The sequence below is a fragment of the Camellia sinensis genome, chromosome 4 (assembly GCF_055761805.1).
Source record: "Camellia sinensis isolate YWXY chromosome 4, ASM5576180v1, whole genome shotgun sequence".
Classification (NCBI taxonomy): Eukaryota; Viridiplantae; Streptophyta; class Magnoliopsida; order Ericales; family Theaceae; genus Camellia; species Camellia sinensis.
In genome coordinates this window covers 156929390-156952202 of record NC_138964.1, presented here as the reverse complement: position 1 = coordinate 156952202, position 22813 = coordinate 156929390, and the positions used below count along the sequence as shown (strand labels likewise).

General features: G+C 41.4%; 1 pseudogene; it reads right to left on the bottom strand.

Moving 5' to 3' along the window:
- LOC145823481 (chaperone protein ClpB1-like) overlaps positions 1–22601 on the bottom strand; it is a 42724-nt pseudogene extending 20123 nt beyond the window's left edge.
- Positions 22602–22813: the final 212 nt, after the last annotated feature.

Genomic DNA, 22813 nt, shown 5'->3' with positions numbered 1-22813 from the left:
TTGTTAGGATCATGAACACCTAGAATATAAATTACACACACACAAAGAACACAAATTTTACATGGTTCGGCCTAATGCCTACGTCTACGGAGCAGAAATGAGAATTTCACTAAAATAGAGCAATAATACAAAACGGAGGAGAATGAGTATCTTACTCTCTCTACTCAACTCAGAGCACTCATACACTTCTCACAACTCTCTCTTTTTCTGATGATACATTCACCCTCTCCCTCTCGTCTCTATTTATACACAAAGATGTGTGAGAGAGAGAGAGATGTGACAAAGCCACCAAAATTTTCTACCATCTTAATGGTGAATGGTGAGAATCAACAAAGGCAACAACATGAAGAGAAGGGAGAGACGCCCAACTCGGACCTCCTTCTCTTGAGGTGGAAGTCCTCTCATGTTATCTTTGCATGACACTTTGCATGCATACATGTGTGGTTGGAGCTAACACTTTTTCGACTTCATCAAATAATACAACAAAATATGGTCGCCTTCTCACCGATTCTGTGAGTTGCCCGATGTCCTCGTGCCCAACCTAGCTAAAATCATCAACATTTAGCAGTAAGTAATCATTTCTTAATCTCATATTTGATGAAGAATAAAAATAGAAAATTCAACACAATTTACTTACCCAGGTGGAGCACCAATTAAACGTGCAATTGAGTTTTGCTCCATATGCTCAAACACGTCAATCTAAATCAACAAATTTGCGTTGTCAAACAGTTGTTCAATAAGAGCCTTAGCAAGTTCAATCTTTCCAACACCTGTTGGACCCAAAAAGAGGAATGAACTAGTTGCTTGTTGTGGCCTTCCTAGCCCAGCCCTTGACCTTAAAACAGCTTCAGCAACGACACTGACTGCTTGATCTTGTCCCACCACTCTTTGATGCAACCTGTCAGCAAGCCCAATCAACCTCTCTTTCTCATTCTGGCCAAGCCTTGTCATGGGTATGCCAACTTCTGCTATTTATTCTGGTCTAATAGTTTCTGTCAACATTGCACCTTCTTCTGCGCTTGCTTCAAGCTTTGTTATAGCAGCCTCGATTTCTTAAATTGCACCATATTTTAAGTCTGTAACTCTAGCTATATCATCTCTCCTTTCAGCTTCCTGTAAGGCAAATAGAAGCTCCTCTCGCTTCCGTTTGAGCCAACAAAGCTCATCAATCCTTTCTTTCTCCTTTTTGTACTTCATCATCAAAGATTAAAGCTTGTCCCTCAAATCATCAAGCTCTTTTTTAACCTAAAATAATGGTTTAAGTTTCAGTCAAAAATAAAAATGCAAAAATTACTGTCAAATAGAAATCATCATAATCATCAAGTCGTAAACAAACTAAAATGACAAGATATTCACTTCAACAAGTCAAGCCTTACTAGCTGTGTCTTTCTCCTTCTCAAGAGCATGAAGTAAAACTTCTACCTGAATTCTTTTCCTTTCTAGTTTATCAATCTCTTTGGGTTGACTATCAAGTTGGACCCTTACATTTGCACAAACTTCATCAACTAGGTCAATTGCCTTGTCTGGCAGATGATGCCCTGAATAGAAGAGGGAAAAAAAATGCATGGTCAATATCTCGCATTATAACAATAAATTCATGACCCAAAATAAATGAGAACATAAACATATTAATCTGAAAACAATAATTTCTACATACTAGTGATATATCGATCATATAGTTATGCAACAACCACAAGAGCCCGATCCTGAATTTGAACACCATGATGTCCTTCATACATTTCTTTGAGCCTTCGAAGAATACTAATCGTGTCTGCACTACTTGGCTCAGCCACGTAAACTTGCTGGAATTGCCTCTCGAAAGTAACATCCTTCTCAACATATTTCCCATACTCATCAAGGGTTGTCGCGCCAATGCATCTAAGTTGGCCCCTAGCAAGCATTGGTTTGAAAAGATTGGCAGCATCCATAGAACCTTCAGTTTCGACCAGCACCAAGTACAAGGTATATTTCATCAATGAAAAGAATTACTTTTCCTTCGGCATCTTCTACTTCCTTGAGAACTGTAATAACCCCGACCTCCGATTAATGCTAAACCATGATTAATTATGCCTAACAGTAATTTAGAAGGAATCTGGAATTAAATTGCATATGTATTGCATCATCTTTGTGTTTTTATCTGTTTACCATAAAACAATCTGTTCATGTTTTATGTTTTAAACTGCAAATTGAAGGCCTTATCGACGACCGAATCCGAAATTGACTGGTGTTTTAGACTAATTAGAATTAATGTGATTTTATGGTAAATTTAACTTAAATTTGATTTGGTATGATTAAATTAGATTAAATAACGTGAAATTACATTAGTTAAGTTTATTACGAAATCGCCACTAGTGGGCCACTTCATGAAACCTTTAGAGACTTGATTCATATATTTATTGCATCATTTTCATTCATCTTCCTAAGCTATAACCGACTAGAGAGAGAGAGAGAGGTAGGAGGTTGAATTCATCTAGAGTTTTGGCTTGGAACTTAGGAGAATTGAAGAGGCTTTGCATATTTGAGCTCCTAGACTTGAAATTCAAGGTTTAAGGTAGGAGATTTCCCTTTCAGTTGTGCATTTAAGTTTAATTCTTGCATGGTTCATGGAAGATTAGAGATTAAAGTCAAGAATTGGTTGAAAATGTTGAATTGAGGCTTAAATTATGCATGCATGTTCATATCTTAGAATTTTGAAGTGTTTTCATGGTAGTCCTTTCATGCAAGCCCATATTCTAGCCTTAGTCCATGAATTCATCATGATTTTGAGCTCAATCTTACATTTGGTCATGTTTTAGAGCTTTGGATTTAAAATGAACACTTGCATGTTAAGCTCTTGTTTTGTTCTTGAAGTTTTATTTGAAATTGTGTTCAATTGACTCACCCTTGGGCTTTCATTTTACAAATTGATCTTTGAAACATCTTATACTATGAGTTTACAAGTGTTTTCCAGAGAATGGGCCCAAGAGGTCGAGTTTTGAGGTGTTGAATGCTTGGTTTGAGCTTGGGAGGCAAATCTGGAAATTCCAGAATTTGGCTTCCTCGCTCGAGCGAAGGATTCCACGCTCGAGCGACCATCGTTTGTTCAGAGCTCCGCTCGAGCGAAGGTGGCTCGAGCGTAAATTGCAAGCTCTTAGGTTTTTAGCAGACGCAGACGCACGCTCGAGCCACGAGACCTACGCTCGAGCGAAGGGCTGTGTCTCACGCTCGAGCGAGCATCAAGCGGGTATCGAGCGTAAAATTTCAACAACCAGTACTTTTGCATTTTTATAGACCGCTCGAGCGAAGGAGTCTATGCTCGAGCGACCCCTTTGTTTTGACAAGCTCGCTCGAGCGAAGGAAGCTACGCTCGAGCGAGACCCCTGTTTTCAACAAGTTTTGAAAAATGTTTTCCAAGACATCTTTGCATCCTCATTCCATCGTAGGCATTCCTAGGCCATGTTTAAGACTCTATAGTGAGGATTTAAGGTTAGAAACACACTAAGAACCAACGACGTAAGTTTGTGCTTTTAGAATGTGTGTTTCAAGTGTGTATCCGTTATGTGTTATGTAGGTCACGTGCCGCGTGTCATGTGATCAATCCACTCCGTCTGTCTGTTTTAAGGCCAACTGTGAGTAACAATTTAGTAAAGTTATGTTCAACTGTATCTATTTTCTGTGTGATAAAACAAGATCTGTTTTCCGAAATGATATGTTCTATACAATGAATGATTGTTCAATTTCTGATATGTATTCGTGACATCCTTAGCATCATGTGATATCTGTTAGCTGTTACCCGGTATCGGAGGTTCCTTTATGGAACTTATTTCTGTCTGCACTCTGTTACCCGTACCAGAGGCCCTATCACGAGGGCTCAGCTTCTGTTCTGTTCTATTACCCAGATCTGGAGGTTCCTTTATGGAACTGGTTATTCGTAACCCCACGTGTATACGTTCTGTTCTGTTCTGTTCTGTTAATGCTAATGCTAATGGATGTATCACGTAAACTTAATCATGATTTATGATTTATGTCTGTATGTGATCTAGATAAACTATGATTTTGATATGAACTGAATTATGATTTCTGAATCTATACGAACTTATTCATCGAAACCCTTTACTCTATTATTATTCACTAGGCTTTCGCTCACAGTTTATATTATGTATGTAAGTGAGCCGACACATGACCAGGGCTAGAGTTGATGGCCTTTTGTTTTGTTTTGTCAGCCAACTGGTGTGCCTCCCGACAAGGTTCCGAACGAAGCCTAAAGCCATGGCTGTTTTTTTTTTTGTATTCATGCTAGTCTCTGTATGTGTTTTGTAAAGACAGGTCTTTGGATGTAATACTCTGTAAATATTGTGTACCTGGACTGGCATGTTTATATATATAAATAAGTTTTGAAATGTTCTGTCCCATGTACGTTATCACAGCTTATTGGACCTTTTCTATTTTGTATTATTGCTTTCGTAGCCCCTTATTATTTGTTAATCTGTTCAAAGGCCTTTGGTAATCCACGGATTACTGGCCGGTTACGGTGCTAAACCCATAGGGGTGGGTTTGGGTCGTGATAGAGTGGTATCAGAGCATGTGTTCTACCGCACACACAGGTCCGTATGAGCTTAGGATGTCCTAGTAAGAGTTAGGGGCATTCCATCTGCATGTGTGAGTGTGTGGTAATTCAACTGAATGTACACTGAATCAAATGAATTGAAGGAAACGAATAAGAGTATGCCTGTGTTTATTATCATTTGATGTCTGTATAGTAAGATGGACAATGCAAGGGGAAGTGATGAAAGTGAATCCTCAGAGGCTCGCATGGGCCGAATGGAACAGATTTAGCAGGGTTGACTGAAGCCTGGACACAACAACAGAGACAATAACCTTTGCCCCCTCCGCCTCCACCAGCACAAGCCGAGGTAGATAATACTGACATCATCAATCTGACACAGAAATTTATGAAAATGAAATCGCCAACGTTCTATGGTGGAATTGAACCTTTGAAAGCTGAGACGTGGTTGCTTAAGATGGAAAAGTTGTATGAAGTATTTCCTTGTTCTGAAACTCAGAAATTCCTCCTAGCCACCTACACTCTGAAAGATGAAGCCCGCAGGTGGTGGTTACTAATCCGAAGTGGCAATGGAAATATGACATGGGCACAGTTTAATGCTATCTTCTACGACAAGTACTTTCCCCAATGTTTTAGGGATTGGAAAGTGTCTGAATTTCAGGAACTCAAACAGGAAAGAATGTCTGTGGCAGAATATGAAGCTAAATTCATCGAATTAGCACGGTTTGTTCCACATATGGTGGACACTGATTACAAGAAAGCACGGAAATTTGAAGGTGGATTGGATTTAGAGGTGTTCGATTGGGTGGGCGTGTTGAAATTGCCTATTTATGTGGAAGTCTTGGATAGATCCTTAATGGCGGAAGCTATCATAGCCGCCATGAAACAAGGTAAAGCCCCAGCAACTATAACTACAACAACTGAGTGGAGAGGAAAAAGATCCGGGTTTGGTTTTTAAAAGAGGCCGGTCCTTTGTTAGTAAGAAGCAAAACACAGGGACTTCGAACAGCTCAAGTCAAAGTAGTGGGTTTATTCCGGTCTGTTCTGATTGTGGAAAAAGACACAGGGGTGTGTGCTACCGAGTGTCCGATGCTTGTTTTCAGTGTGGCCAGCCAGGTCACGTAGTGAAAGATTGTCCGCTCAGGTCTGAGACTACTAGCCGTCCTGCAACAAGTTCAGCGGGATCCGCTTCTGTGGCCAAAACCAATGCCAAAGCCAATACTGGGAAAGAACCTCTAAGACAAGGCCGAGTGTTTGCCTTAGTGCCCGGTGACGTACCGAACACCTATATTGTGGTGTCAGGTACACTCTCTATATGTTCTCAAAATGCATGTGTACTGATAGATTCTGGTTCTACACATTCCTTTGTATCGCATGCTTTCTCTCGAAAATTGACTAGGCCATTAGAACTTATGACATATTTGTTATCTGTATCTACGCCGTCTGGGGATTCTATGATGTGTGCTCATATTTATCCAGCATGTGATGTTATGATTGGCGATATGATGTTATATGTGGACTTATTACCCTTGGACATTAATCATTTTGATTGTATTTTGGGGATGGACTAGTTGACTAAATACTGTGTTACCATTGACTGTGCAAACAAAACTGTTGTGTTTAGACCACCGGGTATGCCTGAATTTACTTTCATTGGGAATGGGGTAGTTCCTCCCCCATATTTGATTTCGGCTATGAAAGCTGTAAAACTCCTTAGGAAGGGATGTAGGGGTTATCTGTGTTGTCTACTGACTGCACCATCTGACAGTATTACTGTAGAAACAATCCCTGTTGCTTGTGAATTTTCCGATGTGTTTCCGACTGACTTACCTGGGGACTTAGTAGATAGAGAAATTGAATTCGCTGTTGAGGTGTTTCCGGAGACACAACCTATTTCCAAGACTCCCTATAGAATGTCTACCTCTGAATTGAAAGAATTGAAAACCCAACTTTAAGAACTGTTAGATAAGAAATTTATCCGTCCGAATACTTCACCTTAGGGTGCTTCAGTTTTGTTTGTCAAAAAGAAGGATGGATCTTTGAGATTGTGTATAGACTACCGAGAACTGAACAAAGTGACTATAAAGAATAAATACCCTCTGCCCCGAATAAATGACTTGTTTGATCAACTTTGGGGTGCCCAAGTGTTTTCCAAAATTGACCTTAGGTTCGGGTATCATCAATTAAAGGTTAGAGCTGAGGACATAGAGAAAACCGCATTCTGAACTAGATATGGACATTATGAATTTTTAGTAATGCCATTTGGGATGACCAATGCACCTGCAGCTTTCATGGATCTTATGAATGGGGTGTTTAAATCATATCTGGATGACTTCATTGTTGTATTTATTGATGACATTTTGATTTATTCTAAAGACAGGGAAGAACATGAGAACCAGCTGAGAACCACCTTGCAGATTTTGAGAGAAAATAAATTATATGCTAAATTGTCCAAGTGTGAATTCTGGCTTGACAGTGTGACATTTTTGGGACATGTAATCAACAAGGATGGAGTTTCTGTTGACCCTCAGAAAATTGAAGCTGTTGTGGATTGGCCTAGACCGACGAATGTGACAAAAGTCCGAAGTTTTCTGGGACTTGCAGGTTACTACAGGAGGTTTGTGAAAGACTTTTCCAAGCTTGCCATGCCATTGACTCAGTTAACTCAGAAAAATGTGTCATTTGACTGGAATGAACAAAGAGAGGCAACTTTCCAAGAGTTGAAAACCTGGTTAGTGACTGCACCAATCTTAACCTTGCCTAATGGTACTGATGGGTTTCAAGTGTACAGTAATGCTTCCTATAAATGCTTGGGGTGTGTACTAATGCAAAACGGAAGAGTGATTGCTTATGCTTCTAGACAACTTCGACCTCATGAAAAGAATTATCCAACACACGATCTTGAATTAGTAGCTGTGGTGTTTGCTTTGAAAATATGGCGTCACTATTTGTATGGGGTAACTTGTGAGGTATATACCGATCATAAAAGCCTGAAATATTTCTTCACCCAAAAGGGATTGAACATGAGATAGAGGCGATGGTTAGAGTTAATCAAGGATTATGACTTGCAAATCTTGTATCCTCCATGAAAGGCTAATACCGTAGCAGATGCCTTGAGCCGAAAATCCAGTGCGAATTTGTCATGTTTGCTATCCAACCGAAAAGAATTGTTGACTGACCTAGAACAAGATGGGCTATTAACTGCTATTGTCGCTCAACCTACAATTCTTGATGAGATCAAACAAAAACAATGTGAAGATAAATACTTGGAAAAGATTAGAGAGGAATTTGATTCAAATCCAAGGCCAGCATTTGTGTTTGAGAATGATGTACTGAAATTTCATAACAGTCTTTGTGTGCCCGATTGTTATGATTTGAGGAAACGTGTTATGACCGAAGCTCACAGTAGTAAATTTGCTATGCATTCGGGGAACACGAAGATGTATCATAATTTGAAACATAATTTTTGGTGGCTTGGAATGAAAAAGAGTATTGCTGATTTCGTGGCTAGATGTCTACATTGCCAACAGGTTAAAGCTAAACATCAGCGACCCGCTGGTTTGCTACAACCACTCCCAATACCGGAATAGAAATGGGAGCACATTACTATGGACTTCATTGTGGGATTGCCTCGTTCTTCTCGAGGTATGGATTCTATCTGGGTTATAGTTGACCGTTTAACTAAGTCTGCCCATTTCCTGCCTGTCAAAACTATTTATAACGCTGATAAATTGGCCAATATCTATATGACTGAAATTATGAGATTGCATGGAGTGCCAGTGTCTATTGTGTTTGACAGGGACTCAAAGTTTGTATCGAGATTTTGGCAGAGTTTGCAACAGGCTTTGGGGACTGAATTAAGACTGAGCAGTGCCTATCACCCACAGACAGATGGCCAAACTGAACGAACGAACCAAACTCTGGAGGATATGCTCAGAATGTGTGTGTTAGACTTCCAAGGGAATTGGGAGACCTACTTGCCATTAGCTAAATTTGTGTATAACAACAGTTACCATTCAAGCATTGGAATGGCTCCTTACGAAGCTTTGTATGGAAGAAAATGTCGTTCTCCGATATGTTGAGCTAAAGTAGGTGATAGACCTTTGTTGGGACCGGAACTTGTGCAAGAAACAACCGAGAAAGTGAAACTGATACAGCAGCGCCTGAAAACTGTACAGAGTCGGCAGAAAAGCTATGCTGATGTCCGAAGAAGAGATAGAGAATATGAAGTTGGGGACCATGTGTTCATAAAGGTGACCCCAATGAAGGGTCAAACTCGGTTTGGTGTTAAGAGCAAGTTGGTGCCAAGGTATGTTAGACCTTATGAAGTCCTCGAAAAGATCAATCCGGTATCATATCGGGTAGCCTTACCTACAGTAATGAAACATATGCACAGCGTCTTTCATGTATCGATGCTTCGGGAATATTTGAGAGATCCACTCCACGTCATTGAACCGACACATGTGCTTTTGAAAGATGACTACACCTATGAGGACAGACCTATCCAGACCGTGAATCGCCGGATCAAAAAATTGTGAAATAAAGAAATACCGTTGGTAAAAGTTGATTGGCAAAACCACGGAGGAACCTATGCAACTTGGGAAACTGAGGAAGACATGATGAAGAGATATCCGGATTTGTTCCCATTTGACCCAATGTTGACTTCGAATGAAGGTAATTCAAGTTTAGAGGACCAAACTCTTTTAAGGGAGGAAGACTGTAATAACCCCGACCTTCAATTAAAGCTAAACCATGATTAATTATGCCTAACAGTAATTTTGAAGGAATCCAAAATTAAATTGCATATGTATTGCATCATCTTTGTGTTTTTATCTGTTTGCCATAAAACGATCTGTTCATGTTTTATGTTTTAAACTGCAAATTGAAGGCCTTATCGGCGGCTGAATCCGAAATTGACTGGTGTTTTAGACTAATTAGAATTAATGTGATTTTATGGTAAATTTAGCTGAAATTTGATTTGGTATGATTAAATTAGATTAAATAATGTGAAATTACATTAGTTAAGTTTATTACGAAATCGCCACTAGTGGGCCACCTCATGAAACCTTTAGAGACTTGATTCATACATTTGTTGCCTCATTTTCATTTATCTTCCTAAGCTATAACCGACTAGAGAGAGAGGGAGAGGTAGAAGGTTGAATTCATCTAGAGTTTTAACTTGGAACTTAGGAGAATTGAAGAGGCTTTGCATATTTGAGCTCCTAGACTTGGAATTCAAGGTTTAAGGTAGGAGATTTCCCTTTCAGTTGTGCATTTAAGTTTAATTCTTGCATGGTTCATGGAAGATTAGAGATTAAAGTCATGAATTGGTTGAAAATGTTGAATTGAGGCTTAAATTATGCATGCATGTTCATATCTTAGCATTTTGAAATGTTTTCATGGTAGTTCTTGCATGCAAGCCCATATTCTAGCCTTAGTCCATGAATTCATCATGATTTTGAGCTCAATCTTACATTTGGTCATGTTTTAGAGCTTTGGATTTAAAATGAACACTTGCATGTTAAGCTCTTGTTTTATTCTTGAAGTTTTATTTGAAATTGTGTTCAATTGACTCACCCTTGGGCTTTCATTTTACAAATTGATCTTTGAAACATCTTATACTATGAGTTTGCAAGTGTTTTCCAGAAAATGGGCCCAGGAGGTCGAGTTTTGAGGTGTTGAATGCTTGGTTTGAGCTTGGGAGGCAAATCTGGAATTCCAGAATTTGGCTTCCTCGCTCGAGCGAAAGATTCCACGCTCGAGCGACCATCGTTTGTTTAGAGCTCCGCTCGAACGAAGGAATGGTGGCTTGAGCGTAAATTGTAAGCTCTCAGGTTTTTGGTGGACGCAGACGCATGCTCGAGCGACGAGACCTACGCTCGAGCGAAGGGTTGTGTCTCACGCTCGAGCGAGCATCGAGCGGGTATCGAGTGTAAAATTTCAACAACCAGTACTTTTGCATTTTTACAGACTGCTCGAGCGAAGGAGTCTATGCTCGAGCGACCCCTCTGTTTTGACAAGCTCGCTTGAGCGAAGGAAGCTACGCTCGAGCAAGACCCCTGTTTTTAGCAAGTTTTGAAAAATGTTTTCCAAGGCATCTTTGCATCCTCATTCCATCCTAGGCATTCCTAGGCCATGTTTAAGACTCTATAGTGAGGATTTAAGGTTAGAAACACACTAAGAACCAACGACGTAAGTTTGTGCTTTTAGAATGTGTGTTTCAAATGTGTGTCCGTTATGTGTTATGTAGGTCACGTGCCGCGTGTCGTGTGATCAATCCGCTTCGTCTGTCTGTTTCAAGGCCAACTGTGAGTAATAATTTAGTAAAATTATGTTCAACTGTATCTATTTTCTGTGTGATAAAACAAGATCTGTTTTCCGAAATGATATGTTCTATACAATGAATGATTGTTCAATTCCTTATATGTATTCGTGACATCCTTAGCATCATGTGATATCTGTTAGCTGTTACCCGGTATCAGAGGTTCCTTTATGGAACTTATTTCTGTCTGCACTCTGTTACCCGTACCGGAGGCCCTGTCATGGGGGCTCAGCTTCTGTTCTGTTCTGTTACCCGGATCCAGAGGTTCCTTTATGGAACTGGTTATTCGTAACCCCACGTGTATACGTTCTGTTCTGTTCTGTTCTGTTAATGCTAATGGATGTATCACGTAAACTTAATCATGATTTATGATTTCTATCTATATATGATCTAGATAAACTATGATTTTGATATGAACTGAATTATGATTTCTGAATCTATACGAACTCATTCATTGAAACCCTTTACTCTATTATTATTTACTGGGCTTTCACGCACAGTTTATATTATGTATGTAGGTGAGTCGGCACATGACTAGGGCCAGAGTTGACGGCTTTTTGTTTTGTTTTGTCAGTTAACTATTGTGCTTCTTGACGAGGTTCCGAACGAAGCCTAAAGCCATGGCTGTTTTTTTTGTATTCATGCTAGTCTCTGTATGTGTTTTGTAAAGACAGGTCTTGGGATGTAATACTCTGTAAATATTATGTACCTGGACTGGCATACTTATATATATAAATAAGTTTTGAAATGTTCTGTCTCATGTACGTTATCACAGCTCATTGGACCTTGTTTATTTTGTATTATTGCTTCTGCAGCCCCTTATTATTTGTTAATCTGTTCAGAGGCCTTTGGTAATCCACGGATTACTGGCCGGTTACGATGCTAAACCCATAGGGACGGGTTTGCTTCGTGACAAGAACCGCTTTAAACCATTCGTCAACCTCTCCCCTATACTTCGGTCTAGCAACCAAAGCCCCTATATCCAATGCAATAAGCCTAACATCAACAAGATTACTAGGAACATCCCCTCTAAAATTCTCTGAGCTAAACCTTCAACCATTGCTGTTTTGCCAACACCAGGCTCTCCAATAAGAATGGGATTGTTCTTGGTTCTGCTCGATAGAATCCTAATAACCCTCCGAATCTCTTCGTCCCTACCAATGATAGGATCAAGCTTTCCCGCCTATTCTACTAGGTCACACCCATAAGTCTTTAGAGCTTGAAATGTAGTGTCTCCAAAAGCACTTTCCACCTTTCTTCCTTCCTTACCACAAAGCTTCTCAACCTTTGTTTTCACTCTCGAGACACTAACCCCGGCTTCTTTAAGAAGGTCTCCTATTTGGGAATCTTCAAAGAGACCAAGGATCAAGTGATCAACCGCCAAATGTATAGCGATCCCGGTTGTCCCTTTACTGTTCAGTTGTATTCCGAACTCGATTCCGTGGAATTGGTAGTTGTATCTATCTGGTTGTCATCCTTTAAATCCTTTTGTTTGATTTTGAGGAAGTGTTAGGCTTGGTTGTTACAGGTTGGTAAAGCTTTGGCTCCCATTGTTGTTGTCCAGTTTTTGAGTGGTCCGCTCGAGCGGGTCATCTTGCGCTCGAGCGGGGTTTACACCCTTCCAGCATTTCGTGTCCCTGCAAAATTTCTGCAAGTGTGTTTTCTACGCTCGAGCGGGTTTCTTGCGCTTGAGCGGGTTGCGCTCGAGCAGGCTTTCTGGCGCTCGAGCGAGTAGTACCTCGTTGCTGTAAGTTCTGGGAGATGAAAATCTACGCTCGAGCGGACTGGTCTTTCGCGCTCGAACGGGTGTGCTTTGTCTTTGTGTCTTGGCGCTCGAGCGGGCATTCTTGCGCTCGAGCGGACCCAGTTTTCTGTTCTTGACGCTTGAGCGGGAATGTCGTATATCAGTTGGGAGCTGGGCGTTTTAAAATCATTTCTTACATTCTCTCTCTCTCTCTCTCTTACTTTCTAAAAACACTTTTTGAGAGCTTCTCTCTCTAGGATCTCCCTTCTCTCTAGGGTTTGATCTAGTTAGAGTGTCTCCCTATCCTTCGGCCTTTGTAAAAAGTGTGTTGATCGTCGAGGGCTTTGTTTTGATTCGAGAATCTTGGTGTTTGCAGCATTTTGGTTTTCTTCTCCTTCCCCGTTTGAGCTCTAACTTCGAGGTAGGGATATCGTACTCCTCTTTATGAGCTTTGTCTTTGAATTTTAGCATTTTGATATGTTGGGGGTTGTTGGGTAATTTTGAAAAAGTTTGGGTCTTTATGTAATTTTACAAAAGATGGGATTTTATTTATAACTAAACCTATATGCATGCTTGGCATAGAGAAATGATATAGATGATGAACTATGGATGAAAGTGGAACCTTGGGGTTGTTATGTTAATTATGGGAAAATGTCCTAATTAGTTGGATAAATTGATTTGTATAATTAATTTTGAGAAATGAGGAATTGAATTGAGAGTATTCAAATTGAAAAGATTTTGGGATTAACGGGTGTAGTTGGATTCATTTAATCACTCACCCAGGTTGAATGTTGATAATATATATCCATTTGGGCATTTATTTTCTATTTAGAAATAACTGCTTTGGGCTATTGCTGGAGGATAGTCTTAATTGTTGTAGACAATGCATGATGATTAGGTAAACTAAAACTAATCGATTGAGTATGCTATCAAATATAGCGGTTGGAATAATACATCGACTTTATGTATTGATTGTTTATGTATATGATCTATGCTTATATATATTGTGTGTGTGAGAGGAGATAGGGGATGTACTCCACGGTTTAGGGGAAGATAGGGGATGGACCTCTAAGCCGGATTGTGTATGACATTGATACAGCACTACCATGTGTATCAAGTGTTGATTATGGAAGTGTTTAAATTGATTTGATATAGCACTAAAATGTATATCGTTATCAATTGTGAAATATGGAAGTGTTTCTATGTTATGTTGATACAGCACCACAATGTGTATCATTCGTATAGTATGGGAGTGGTTTATGTGTTATTCATACAGCACCAAAATGTGTATCTACCATGAATTTCGAAAGTGTTTTTAAGATGAGTCTTATTCTCATTAAGTTATTTGGCTAAGTTTTAAGCCTTGTTTTCAAACTCAAGGTTACAAAAGAAATGAGAAATGAAATGTAACATGGGCTTAAATGTCATGAAATTGGAATGTAATATGAGTGAGTGTACTGGTGTTGACCATCTATCAACTGCTAATCTTTTAGTCATTGTTCATAGCTGGTTTAGTGTATTTCTGCTGGGTTGTGGCTTACCCTTTATGGGACATCATTTTCAGGTACAGGTAGCATGCCACCTCCAAGGACATAGCTTGGCAGGCTAGAGGCAGACAAACTGCTTTTGTTATTTGCTTTCTTTTGATGTATTACATGTAAATTCAAGCCAATGGCTTAATATGTATTGAGTTAGAACTCTTCTTTTTTGTAACCAAGTGTTAACTTGGAAAGCTGTAAGCCCGTAGGGCATTTGCTTTTGTTGTTAACATGTAATACTTCTGTAAGATCTACTCTGATTAATGGAAAGATGGTTATTTTCTTTTATCCTTGCATGTCAAAAATGATGGGTTTTATGTATTTTTTTTTAGGGTGTTACAACTTGGTATCAGAGCTTACCGGGTTCGAATACTTTGGGTACGTGGAAAGTGATTAGTATCACAATGGGTTTGTCTCGCTTGTTAGAGACTTATGTGTGACATTATGTGTTTATTTGATAACATGTTTATGTGACTACTTGGGTATGGGATTTAGTTTCTAGGATGTTGATTGGATCCTTGGGTTTCTGTGAGTCTTGTTGGAAAAGCACTTGATCAATGTTGTTTCTAACTGGAACTCTAGTAACGCCTCGGGACTATCATTATCCAGAAATGAGATTCGTAAGTGCTTATGTGTTTATGTGCTTACGTGGAATGAATTACAGTTGTCCATGTATTAGGACGCGAGTGTTTAGTTTTGGCATATTTATGAATGTGCTAACGTCCTTCGTTACCTTTATTAGGATGTCAGGATGAGGAAGAGGTGGTAGGTGTGGCAGACGTGGTAGGCAGGAGATGCCCTTACCGGATGATGTTCCGGCACAGCAGGAGGGGGTTGGCCAGGCCAATGTGGCCGAGCCAGCAGGTCAGGAGGCTATGGGCGCTTTAGCCCGAGGGATAGCCGATGCTTTGAGGGAGTCTATGGGAATTCTCAGAGCTGAGAATCCAGTTCAGGCTCCAGTGCAGGCCTAGATTGTTGAGGCAGGGCCTTCTTTCTTGAAAAGGGAGTTCTTCCGGTCTAACCCGAACGAGTTTATTGGGGATCCGAAGGAGCCACTGAAGGCTGATGAGTGGTTAGAGCAAATGAGTAAGACGTTCAAGATGCTTGGCATCGAGGACGGAGCGTTGAAAGTGACCTTGGCATCCTTCCAGCTAAAAGGGAGTGCGGGTCAGTGGTGGAAATACATGAGGGGCCGTATTGCTGGGACGTGGGAGGCATTTGTGGAGACTTTTGAGGAGAAGTATTTATCTCCAGTAGTCAGGGAGAAGCTGAGAGACCAGTTTTGTCAGCTTTTGCAGTTGAGTTCTTCAGTAGCCGAGTATGAGGTTGCTTTTACTAGCTTGTCCAGGTTTGCACCTAAACTTGTGGCGTCCGAGGAACGCCGCTGTATCGAGTTCGAGAAGAGGTTGAGGCGCGGCCTCAAGATAAGGGTTGGAGGTTCGATGATCCGAGACTATGGGCGCTTGGTTGATGCTGCAGCCCATATGGAGATCATAATGCAGGAAGAGAAGGGGCAGAGAGGCTCCAAGAGGAGCCAGGATGGTCAGGGTGATGGCAGGAGACAGAGGAGTGATAACCCTCAGCAGTCTCAGGGGGGTGTTGCTAGATCGACCTTTCTGGTGCCGAGTGCAGGCTCGGGGAGAGGTAATCAGGGAGATTTCACCTGTTACAAGTGTGGTCAGTTGGGCCACAAGGCTTCAGTTTGCCCACAGAGGGGAGAAGATCAGAGAGCTGCTTCATCTACAGCTAGACCGCAAAGCCAGAGTCAGGGCAGGGGCCAGCCCTTATCTTGTTATCAGTGTGGGCAGCCTGGGCACCTGAAGAGGTTTTGCCTACAGTTGAGTGCCACTTCGGGCGCGTCTGGTTCTAGACAGACGCAGGGTTTTCAGCTAGCTCAGTCTGTGCAGGCCTCAAGGGCCAATCCGAGAGCTTCGTCGTCCCAATCAGTGCAGCAGTCGTTTGCTCCGAGGGGTGAGCAGTTGGATCAGGGGCCTACAGGGCGCGTGTATGTTGTTACCGCGCAGGATCTTTTACCTGCTCCGTCTGTTGTGAGAGGTACCTTCTTGTTTTGCAACTCGGTTGCTAGTGTATTGATTGATACGGGTGCATCTCATTCTTTTGTATCTGCTGCATTTGCATCTATTTTGGAATTGGAGTTGGCACAGTTAGCCTCTCCTATATGTGTAGTATCGCCTGTTGGTGGTGAGTTAATCTTGAAACAAGGTGTTAGAGGTTGTGATATAGAGGCTGCCGATCGCCGGCTTCCGTTTCCTTTTGTAATGATGCCCATGTCGGGATTTGATGTTATTTTGGGTATGGACTGGCTATCGTCATACCGGGCTGTTATTGATTGCTACCGCCAGAGGGTCACAGTCTGTACCTTGAGCGGGGAGTGTTTCCATTTCTTGGGGGATCGGGTTGGTAGTGTATTACCACCGGTGTATGATCCACGAAGGCGGAGTGAGCTTAGTGATCTACTTGCTAGCTTTTTAAGTAGTAAGTGCGATGAGACCCAGACTGTGTTGCCGAGAGTGGTTTGTGAGTACTCAGACGTCTTTCCCGAGGATCTCGTTAGTTTGCCACCTCATCAAGAGATTGAGTTCTCTATTGATCTAGTGCCCGGCACGGCGTCGATTTCTATGACACTTTATCATTTTGCCCCAGCCGAGTTAGTTGAGTTGAAGGTTCAACTCCAAGAGTTGCTGGATAAGGGCTTTATTCACCCTAGTGTTTCGCCGTGGGGAGCACTGACCCTCTTTGCTAAAAAGAAAGATGGTGCCTTGAGACTGTGTATAGACTACCGAAAGTTGAATCGGGCTACTGTCAAGAATAAGTACCCTATGCCCCGTATAGATGATCTGTTTGACCAGTTGAAGGGTTCCCATTGTTTCTCTAAGATAGACTTGAGATCGGGTTACCACCAGTTGAGGGTCAGGAGGAGGATATTCCGAAGACGGCATTTCGTACGTGGTATGGCCACTATGAGTTTCTGGTGATGCCGTTTGGGCTCACCAATGCACCGGCAGTCTTTATGGATTTGATGAACCGGAACTTCCTAGAATTCTTAGACCGTTTTGTAGTCGTTTTTGTGGACGACATTCTGATTTATTCGCCTTCAGAGGAGGAGCATGAGGAACACTTGAGAGTGGTGCTTGAATTGCTTAGAGCCCATAGGTTGTATGCCAAGTTTGGGAAATGTGAGTTCTGGCTAGAGGAAGTCAAGTTCTTAGGCCATGTGGTATCCGGGGAAGGGATGTCTGTTGATACATCTAAGATTGAGGCAGTGCAGGATTGGGCACAGCCTAAAAGCATTTTTGAGATCCGCAGTTTTCTGGGATTAGTTGGGTATTACCGCCGGTTTGTGAAGGATTTCTCCAGGTTAGCTTCGCCATTGACTAGACTGACTCGGAAGGGAGTCAAATTTGTATGGAGTGAGACTTATGAAAAGTCGTTTCAAGAGTTGAAAGTTAGATTGAACACCACTCCGGTCTTGATTATTCCGGAGAAAGGGTTGGGTTATGCAGTTTATTGTGATGCCTCACGAGAGGGTTTGGGTTGTGTGTTGATGCAAGAGGGGAAAGTAGTTGCCTATGGCTCACATCAGTTGAAAATACACGAGAAGAATTACCCTACACATGATCTAGAGATAGCAGCAGTGATCTTTGCCTTGAAAATCTGGAGGCACTACCTTTTTGGTGAGAGATTCGAGGTGTTCTCGGATCATAAGAGTTTGAAATATCTGTTTACACAGAAAGACTTGAACTTGAGGCAGAGGAGGTGGATGGAGTTCATTAAGGATTATGACTTCGAGTTGCATTATCACCCGGGAAAGGCCAATGTAGTGGCCGATGCCCTTAGCAAGAAACCCGTTAGTGATGTAGCTTGTATAACCATTCGGGAGTGGAAGATGTTGGGTGCACTTGCCGAGTTTGATTTGCTTCTGGGCGAATCTGTTGAGGCTGCGACCTTATTTTTTGTTGTCGCGCAGCCTACACTGATGAGTCGAGTGTTAGAGGCACAGGGAGGTGATCTTGAGGTAGAATCCCTCCGAGAGAAGATCTCCAGTGGGAAGGGTGAGAAGGGTTTGACGATGTATCCCGACCAGAGTGTGAGATACCGAGACCGTCTGTTTGTACCGGAGTCTTGCCGAGAGGAGGTACTCCGAGAGTTCCACCATTCACGCCTTGCGGTGCATCCGGGAGGCACTAAGATGTATCGGGATTTGGGTCGCCAGTTTTGGTGGTGGGGTATGAAGAAGGATGTGGCGGTTTTCGTGTCTAAGTGCCTTACTTGTCAACAAGTGAAGGCCGAGCATCAGAGGCCCGCGGGTTTGTTACAACCCTTGCCTATTGCTGAGTGGAAGTGGGAGCATGTCACTATGGATTTCGTTGTAGGTCTTCCGAGGACTCAGCGGGGTAGTGATGTCATTTGGGTGGTTGTAGACCGGTTGACTAAGTCAGCGCACTTCATTCCTATGCGCGTGAGAGATTCGGTAGATCATCTTGCCAACTTATATATTCGGGACATAGTGAGGTTGCACGGGGTCCCAGTGACGATCGTCTCAGATAGAGACCCTCGTTTTACTGCTAGGTTATGGCAGAGTTTGCAGAGTGCCTTGGGCACTAAGTTGACCTTTAATACGGCTTATCATCCTCAGACTAACGGGCAGTCCGAGCATACTATTCAGATCCTTGAGGATATGCTTCGAGGTTGTGTCCTTGACTTTAGTGGGACGTGAGAGAGGCACTTGCCCTTGGTGGAGTTTGCCTACAATAACAGCTTTCAGTCGAGTATCGGTATGGCACCGTTTGAGGCCTTGTATGGCCGACCGTGTAGGTCTCCAGTTTGTTGGGCCGAGGTGGGTGATGCACCTTTGTTGGGTTCGGAGTTGGTGAGGGAAACGACAGAAAAAGTTGAACTTATCCGTAGGAGGCTTGTTACAGCCCAGAGTTGTCAGAAATCTGATGCCGACCGTAGGAGGCGACCTTTGGTATTTGAGGTGGGTGATCACGTCTTTCTAAAGATATCACCAAGGCAGGGATTGATGAGGTTTGGGAAGAGTGGGAAGTTGTCCCCTCGGTTTATTGGCCCTTTTGAGATCCTTGAGAGGATTGGCGAGGTTGCCTATCGTTTAACTTTGCCGCCGCAGTTGTCCAGAGTTCATGACGTGTTTCATGTGAGTATGCTTCGGAAGTACGAGTCGGATTCGTTCCATGTATTGGATTGGACCGACTTAGAGGTTGATGAGGATGCCTCATATGAGGAGAGACCAGTTCGGGTCTTGGATAGGAGGGATCAAGTCTTGCGAGGCAAGACCATCTCCTTGGTAAAGGTTTTGTGGAAACATCACGGAGTGGAGGAAGCCACTTGGGAACGTGAGGCGGATGTCCGTGAGAATTATCCGGACTTGTTTGTTGATGTATAATTATGTATTGAGATTTTGTAATATTATTGAGCCTTAAGAGCATTGTATATGTCTTAAGTTGTAAAACATAGTGATGTTTTAGTTTATGGAAATGTTGTAGAACTTGCCTTAAAAATGGAAGTTTGTTTTAACATCGTGTGTGTTAAATATATTGTGGAAATGCAAACATGACATTAATGTTGCAGATGAGGTAGAATTGTGGAAAATGTGTTGAAATTGGTAAATTTCAAGGGAATGCATGTTGATAATGCAGGTTGATATATATATATATATATATATATATGTATGTGTGTTTTGCCTCTTGAAAGGAGATGAGATCGACCGGTGATGAGTCGGGTTATTTAATGTTGTGTTATAACATTGTTGGGAATTGAGGAAAACTTGTTTTGAAAATTTGTATTTAATTTCGGGGACGAAATTCTTTAAGGGGGGGAGGTTATAGCGATCCCGGTTGTCCCTTTACTGTTCAGTTGTATTCCGAACTCGGTTCCGTGGAATTGGTAGTTGTATCTATCTTGTTGTCGTCCTTTAAATCCTTTTGTTTGAGTTTTAGGATGTGTTGGGCTTGGTTGATACAGGTTGGTAGAGCTTTGGCTTCCATTGTTGTTGTCCAGTTTTTGAGTGGTCCGCTCGAGCGGGTCATCTTGCGCTCGAGCGGGGTTTACACCCTTCCAGCATTTCGTGTCCCTGCAAAACTTCTGCAGGTGTGTTTTCTACGCTCGAGCGGGTTTCTTGCGCTCGAGCGGGTTACGCTCGAGCGGGCTTTCTGGTGCTCAAGCGAGTAGTACCTCGTTGGTGTAAGTTCTGGGAGATGAAAATCTACGCTCGAGCGGACTGGTCTTTCACGCTTGAGCGGGTGTGCTTTGTCTTTGTGTCTTGGCGCTCGAGCAGGCATTCTTGCGCTCGAGCGGACCCAGTTTTCTGTTCTTGACGCTCGAGTGTCCTGTTATCCGCTCAAGCGGGAATGTCGTATGTCAGTTGGCAGTTGGGCGTTTTAAAATCATTTCTTACATTCTCTCTCTCTCTCTCTCTTACTTTCTAAAAACACTTTTTGAGAGCTTCTCTCTCTAGGATCTCCCTTCTCTCTAGGATTTGATCTAGTTAGAGTGTCTCCCTATCCTTCGACCTTTGTAAAAAGTGTGTTGATCGTCGAGGGCTTCATTTTGATCCGAGAATCTTGGTGTTTGGAGCATTTTCGTTATCTTCTCCTTCCCCGTTTGAGCTCTAACTTCGAGGTAGGGATATCCTACTCCTCTTTATGAGCTTTGTCTTTGAATTTTAGCATTTTGATATGTTGGGGATTGTTGGGTAATTTTCAGAAAGTTTGGGTCTTTATGTAATTTTACAAAAGATGGGGTTTTATTTATAACTAAACCTATATGTATGCTTGGCATAGAAAAATGATATAGATGATGAACTATGGATGAAAGTGGAACCTTGGGGTTGTTATGTTAATTATGGGAAAATGTCCTAATTAGTTGGATAAATTGATTTGTATAATTATTTTTGAGAAATGAGGAATTGAATTGAGAGTATTCAAATTGAAAAGATTTTGGGATTAACGGGTGTAGTTGGATTCATTTAATCACTCACCCAGGTTGAATGTTGATAATATATATCCATTTGGGCATTTATTTTCTGTTTAGAAATAACTGCTTTGGGCTATCGCTAGAGGATAGTCTTGATTGTTGTAGACAATGCATGATGATTAGGCAAACTAAAACTAATCGATTGAGTATGCTATCGAATATAGCGGTTGGAATAATACATCGACTTTATATATTGATTGTTTATGTATATGATCTATGCTTATATATATTGTGTGTGTGGGAGGAGATAGGGGATGTACTCCACGGTTTAGGGGAAGATAGGGGATGGACCTCTAAGCCGGATTGTGTATGACATTGATACAGCACTACCATGTGTATCAAGTATTGATTATGGAAGTGTTTAAATTGATTTGATATAGCACTAAAATGTATATCGTTATCAATTGTGAAGTATAGAAGTGTTTCTATGTTATGTTGATACAGCACCACAATGTATATCGTTCGTATAGTATGGGAGTGGTTTATGTGTTATTGATACAGTATCAAAATGTGTATCCACCATGAATTTCGAAAGTGTTTTTAAGATGAGTCTTATTCTCATTAAGTTATTTGGCTAAGTTTTGAGCCTTGTTTTCAAACTCAAGGTTGAAAAAGAAATGAGAAATGAAATGTAACATGGGCTTAAATGTCATGAAACTGGAATGTAATATGAGTGAGTGTACCGGTGTTGACCATCTATCAATTGCTAGTCTTTTAGTCATTGTTCATAGCTGGTTTAGTGTATTTCTGCTGGGCTGTGGCTCACCCTTTATGGGACATCATTTTCAGGTACAGGTAGCATGCCACCTCCAAGGACATAGCTTGGCAGGCTAGAGGCAGACAAACTGCTTTTGTTATTTGCTTTCTTTTGATGTATTACATGTAAATTCAAGCCAAGGGCTTAATATGTATTGAGTTAGAACTCTTCTTTTTTGTAACCAAGTGTTAACTTGGAAAGCTATAAGCCCGTAGGGCATTTGCTTTTGTTGTTAACATGTAATACTTTTGTAAGAACTACTCTGATTAATGGAAAGATGGTTATTTTCTTTTATCCTTGCATGCCAAAAATGATGGGTTTTATGTTTTTTTTTTTTTTTTTTTTGAGGGCGTTACAAAATGGCTGTCGCCTCAGGACTTCTGCAAGACTCTAGCATGTTGAATGACCTTAATTAGTGTAGTGCTTGCTAGAATTTCATCTGGGGGAGGGGAGTTTCTTCAATGACTTATTTAAGACCCTCTCAACTGAGTTTGTAGCTTCTTCACTGCCAATGGCATTCACAATTGCTTGCCGAAAGATACCATTATGATCTGAGATCAAAGCCACAGCTAAATAAAAAGGCATGAACTGCAAATGTCCACCATTCTTAGCCAGCTCGTGAGCCGCAGCAATGACCTCATTTGTCTTGTGGGTGAACTTGTTAGTATTCATGGCTGATATTTATACCTAAAACAAAAACAATTGTTATAAAAACAGAATTTAGTAACCACACATGGCATTGCCAATTCAGTTATAAGCTCACATGACTATCAATCCATGTATAAAGCATAGAATATAGACAAACGAGTTCAGTTCCAATATAACAGTTAATGGGAAAAGATGTACAAAACAGAGAACCAAACAAGAAAATCATACATAAAAAAAAACAAGGCCC